This window comes from Carassius carassius, chromosome 13, assembly GCF_963082965.1.
Source record: "Carassius carassius chromosome 13, fCarCar2.1, whole genome shotgun sequence".
NCBI lineage: Eukaryota > Metazoa > Chordata > Actinopteri > Cypriniformes > Cyprinidae > Carassius > Carassius carassius.
The window spans coordinates 3140979-3146712 of record NC_081767.1 but is presented as its reverse complement, the minus strand read 5'-3'; the positions used below and the strand labels follow the sequence as shown (position 1 = coordinate 3146712).

Sequence of the window (5734 nt, the reverse complement as noted above, 5' to 3'; positions counted from 1 at the left end):
TTTGTTTCACTCTATCAACATAAGGAGGTTTGTTTCAAATTACTCATTTAAATTATGGACAGTGGTTCCACACAATTAGTTCTAGTTACTTTAACTAAATATTTTCTATTTAAAGTTACCCCCTTCAACAAAGCATTTTTTGTGTGATTTGTCTTGTAATGAGTCAAAAGACAAGATGTCACAAATGATCAAAGTGTATTTGTTAAACAAGCAATAAATAATTACACACAGTTAAATACAGTTTAAACCACATTACAAAATTACAAATAATTACACAAAATAGCAGAAATATCAAACTTCTCATTTTCTAATTGGCATTCATGGGTAATCAATCAAAGCTTATTCCAGGAACAGGAACTGGCTCCAGAAATAACTTCTTCAGTATTCCAAATGTGTACCTGAGTTCAGGAGGGTTGCTCAAGTTCAGTCCATATATCAGTCCCAGAAACATAGTTTTGCAGACTGTAAACTGCTAGGTCCTGAAGAACTTTATCCTTTAAAACTCCAACTTCTGCTGGACTGTCTTCAATGATGCACCTTCAAATAGATTCCCACAAATCTTCTGGATCACCTCCTGATTGCTGCCAACGTCTGTATCCTAGAAGTATTTAAAAGGATGGAGAACTCAAATTCTTGTGTATTAACTTTAACAAATTATTTATTAACCTTGAAAAAAAAACTCACCATATACTCCATACTGCTAGGGTCTTCATTTGGATACTTCAATTTCATTGGTCTGAAGATGAAAACAACAAAATTGAGCCTTTGTTTTTTTTTCTAAAATTACATGAAAAAAAAGTCAGTCATTCATCTCCTTATGGGAAATACAGGCAAGCAGAAAATGGTACACACATCTGGACCCTGCACGGTAAGCAACACAACTGGAATGTTCCCAGACCCAGAAACATAGTAAGGACATCAGTAAAACAGTCCATGTGACATCAGTGGTTCAACCATAATTTTAGAAAGCTACAAGAATACTTTGTTTTGCAAACAAAACCAAAACAGCGACTTTATTCAACAATTCTTCTCCAAATCGCATCTTCCACCATTATCAACAGCACGTAAATAAATCATGCGCATGGTGCTGCTGACCTAGAACACGCATGCACTGAGCCTTGATTACACGCAGAGGAAAGCAATGTTCATGCCTCTTGTTACTCTCCATAATGGCGGCATATGTGATTTGGAGAATAATTGTTGAATAAAGTCGCTATTTTTGTTTTCTTTGCACAAAAACATATTCTTGTAGCTTTGTAAAAGTGTGGTTGAAGGAAGCATTGATGTCACATGAACTGTTTTACTGATGTCCTTACTATGACTCTGGGAACATTTCAGTTGCATTGCAGCCTTTATGGAGGTTCAGAAAAATATTAGGGATGCACCGGTTGACCGGCCAAGTAAAATACGCGCTAGGTAATCGGCCGGTCTTTGGCCTTTTTTCACGAAAAAAAAAATGTGCAAACTGTATGAAGCAGAGATCAGTTAGTTCCTCACTTTCCACGCTGACACCGAGATCGTTCGCCAGCTTCAGTGAAAGTATAACGTGCCTAATGTTTTCGACTCGTACATTACACGTCACGCCCTGATGTCACATGTCGTTACGGGACCTGTATTTGCCGGAATCACAGTGTGAAAGGGGCTTTATTGAGCTTTTCCTCAATATTGGACTGTAGAACTATGCAGTTGTTGCCTTTAATTTCCAATGGGTACAATTAATCTTTTCATTTAAGACCAGTTCTATGTCGTTTGAACCCCATTCAAAAACAAAAGCTAAATGCTGATGTCTGTACCATCTATGTTTGTATTGAATGTAGGCTATACTGTGCAGATACTGCCGTTAATTTCAGATGGTTACGTTATTGTTTTCAATAGCCAAAAGCCAGTTTAGCCTATTAAATACCAAATAAACATCTTGTTTATGCATACTTTCCTTCTTTCTTGTTTGTTGCTTAAAGATAAAAAAAAAAACTGAAATCTGTATCGGAATCGGCTAGTTTGCTTGTAAAAAATCTGTATTGTCCATGAAAAATCATGATTGGAGCATCCCTAAAAAACTTCATAATTTGTGCTCTGAAGATGAATGATGGTCTTACGGGTTTGAAACGACATGTTTATTTTTGGGTCATCTAGCCATTTAAACACACCTGAACCTGCTAATCAAGGTTCTTGGGAATTTTAAAACAAAAAAGTCTTACTAGAAGTTCCAGACAGGTGTGTTAGAGCCATACTCCACAGAACACTGGCTTTCCTAGAGCAGGTCTGGACACCCCTGCCTTACATCAAAATAAATTGTTTTTGAGAGGCAAATGCACTCATAATCTGTCAGTTTAAAGTAATACCACATATTTTGTATTTATTGTATTAATAAACCTAATCTTATTATAGCTGTCTTTTTTGTCAATTTCCAGTGGCCAGTGAGAGAATAATGTTTTAATACGAGGTTGTGTTGAGTGCAGTTGTTCTTACCTGTGTAGTGGGCACCAAGAGGGTTTCATTATTTGTCCAAGGACTCTTCTTCAGTATGCAAACATCTTCATAAGTTTTGTAGTGCGGATCCAGTTTGGCAAAGATTGTTGATTCTAATGGGCCTATGGTAATTCTGTATGTCTGAAATTCTGCACAAATCTGTAAACACATGAAGTGCAATGTGTTACAAAAAAAAAAAAAAAGTTTAACAGCAAAAATCTATTCAATTATCAAAATATTAAATGATTTATTTGTGTGAGTGATGAATAGTGTCATGTTTACCATTCCAAAAGGGTGAACCTGATTACATATCTGGAGCATTTGTATAATGTGAACAGCTCAGAGTAGTGTCCGGTTTAAAGTCATTGTATGACCACACCGCCATGTTCATAAACAAAGCTTCAAATACTTTCACTGTGCTGAGCCAGGTGTCTCCAAACTCGGTCGACATTTCATGGTTAGACATTTATTGATTATTTAGCTTTTGCAATTAGTTAAAATATACATATTCTAACAAATAAAGGTAATTACCCCCGCTTTTGAAAGTCATTATGTATTACTAGTTCACAATTAATTTATACAATTAAATATATTTGGCACACAAAATGAGATAAGGGAGAAACTCCTATTCACCATTTGAGTAGTTATATGAGGAAGTAGCTGAATGACAAATCATTCTGCCTCTTAACATTTCTTATTGTAAGCCATATGTATAATAAAAGTAATGGTAAGTGATATGACATTTTATTATTGGATAAACATTTTATTAATAAATACAATCTCTCTTAAAATACCTTATTGGGTTATGATAATCAAAACAGTTTGGGTTGATCTAGCGCAGAACTAAAACTTTAATGAAATATTTCCCCCAATTATAAAATGATTTTATCATTAGCTAGCTCCACACTGGAGAGCTGTTTTATAACAGGAAATCAAATTATAATTCTAGCGACACTGACTCTGTATTTTCATGTTTAATATTGAAAAGCTATCTGTTGCATAAAGGACTGTTATATAAATAAACATGACTGGACTTTTCTTTCCTGGAGGGCCTGGAGAACCTCAGAGTTCGTGCAAACATCCACATCGCTGTAATCAAATGTGTTCTCAAGAGCTGCTTTTACATCGCGGTCAGTTTTTGTTGTGTTTATGCCGTTATTGAGAGGAAGGCGTGCCGTGCAGTATACAGGTCCTTCTAAAAAAAATAGCATATTGTGATAAAGTTCATTATTTTCCATAATGTAATGATAAAAATTAAACTTTCATATTGTGGCGAGTTGGGCGGGGCCGAGGGACGTGGGAACACGAGTGAGGCCGGCAGTGATTGGGCAAATCAGTGGCACCTGCGGCCCACCGCCGGTCTCGAGTCCCACGTAGGAGATGGAAGGATATAAAACTGGAGCGACGACAGTGAAGGACGAGAGAGGACCAGGCCTGGGCTTTTAGTTGTGTTTTGGTTTTATTTTGCGCGCATCAGTCGTCCGTGAGGGGCTGATGCGCTTCTTTGTGTTTATTTTGATCATTAAAGTTTTCTGTTGATTGTGCGCCGGTTCCCGGCTCCTTCTTCCGGATGAATATGAAGGTTTAATTCATTACAGTGGTGCCGCAACCCGGGAGAAGGAGGGACGCGCTGCTGAAGATCCCTCGCCGCTGTGGTGAATCCGCGGTGCCATCGAGCTGGCGAGGAGGATGCCGCCATGGACGCTCGAGGCGGTGGACTGGAGCGAGTTGCCGGTGACGGGCGAGCTCGCTGCCGACCGCCCACGATAGGGAGGGGCGGCTGACTCCGTGAGGGAGCGGAGGAGTCGGCGCCGTTCGCCAGGGGGCCGGAGCCTGCTGCCTCCGTGAAGGTATCCGGAGGAGCAGGGAACGGGGGACTCCTGCCGGCTGCCCAAAACCGGAGGAGCCGTCGCCGTCCACCAGGCGACGGAGGGGTGTCGTGCCGTCCGCCGAGGGCCGTCCAGTGCCACCGCCAGGCACCGCGGAGGAGATCGCCCAGCCGGTGGAGGGCCGAGCAGCAGTGCATCTGGGAACCGGAATTTTTTATTTTTTTTTCTCTCTCCCCTCTCTCGTCTCTGTCGCTCCTCCTTCCATCTCCTTTTCTCTCGCCTCGTCTGTCCTACCCCCAGGTTCCCGCAGGTTCCGGTGAGCGGTCCCCCCCGGAGGGAGGGGGGGGAGTAGAGCGCAGACTCGTGGGTACCCCCCGGCCTGTGGGGGGCGATGGGGGTATGTGGCGAGTGGTGCGGGGCCGAGGGACGTGGGAACACGAGTGAAGCCGGCAGTGATTGGGCAAATCAGTGGCACCTGCGGCCCACCGCCGATCTCGAGTCCCACGTAGGAGATGAAAGGATATAAAACTGGAGCGACGACAGTGAAGGACGAGAGAGGACCAGGCCTGGGCTTTTAGTTGTGTTTTGGTTTTATTTTGCGCGCATCAGTCGTCCGTGAGGGGCTGATGCGCTGCTTTGTGTTTATTTTGATCATTAAAGTTTTCTGTTGATTGTGCGCCGGTTCCCGCCTCCTTCTTCCGGATGAATATGAAGGTTTAATTCATTACACATATATTTTAGATTCATTGCACACCAACTGAAATATTTCAGGTCTTTTATTGTTTTAATACTGAGTGTATTACAATCTTGCGCTACAGCGCCACACTGGCCAAACTGCATTATTGCAGGCTTTCACATTGGCAGATACGAGATCAAACCACTAACGTTACTCAAAACGTTTGCCGAGAATTTTTTTTATCGTCGACATTGTCGATAATGTCGAGTAATTGTTTCAGCCCTAGTGTATATATATACTAAAGTCAATACGTTACAGAGATACATGCGCTTTCACATCTCCCAACCGCTCAAAATCATCTATTAACGGTGCAGTAAACCGATTACACAATACTAGTCTGCAAAACAAAAGCACCCCAAAACAGAAACTCTAAGAGAAATTAAAGACTTTGACTTAACACAAGAAAAACTTTAGATTTTCTTACCTGACTGGTACCTCTTGCTCTCCTCTGCGCCGTCATCAAATGCGTTGGAAATCATCACTTCCGTTTTTTTTTAATGACGAAATTATACCCTTTACGTTAGTTTAACGATTGATATTTAAGTAAAATTGAAAATGAAACAGTTTAAGTTGATTAAGCACAATACAATTGTGTTTTGGTGGAAAACTAAATATATTTGTGTAGTTTTAACAAAACATATCTGTGTAAAACGAACAGTGCCACAAATCCATTTTTTTGAGTGTAGAACTGCGAATGCTG

The 5734-nt window shown here is 40.8% G+C and overlaps 1 long non-coding RNA gene across 3 annotated transcripts; it reads right to left on the bottom strand.

Moving 5' to 3' along the window:
• Window positions 1–344: 344 nt before the first annotated feature.
• Window positions 345–5511, bottom strand: LOC132155541 (uncharacterized). Of its 3 annotated transcripts, none has more exons than XR_009437265.1 (4): window positions 2470–3030; window positions 2199–2276; window positions 685–736; window positions 345–598 (listed from the first exon to the last, which is right to left on the bottom strand). It is a non-coding gene; the product is annotated as an uncharacterized LOC132155541 (long non-coding RNA). The 3 variants fall into 3 exon arrangements; XR_009437266.1 differs by lacking the exon at window positions 345–598 and adding an exon at window positions 5459–5511 and having other exon boundaries at window positions 611–736; window positions 2470–2628; XR_009437264.1 differs by lacking the exon at window positions 345–598 and having other exon boundaries at window positions 605–736; window positions 2470–3022.
• Between the last annotated feature and the right edge of the window lie 223 nt (window positions 5512–5734).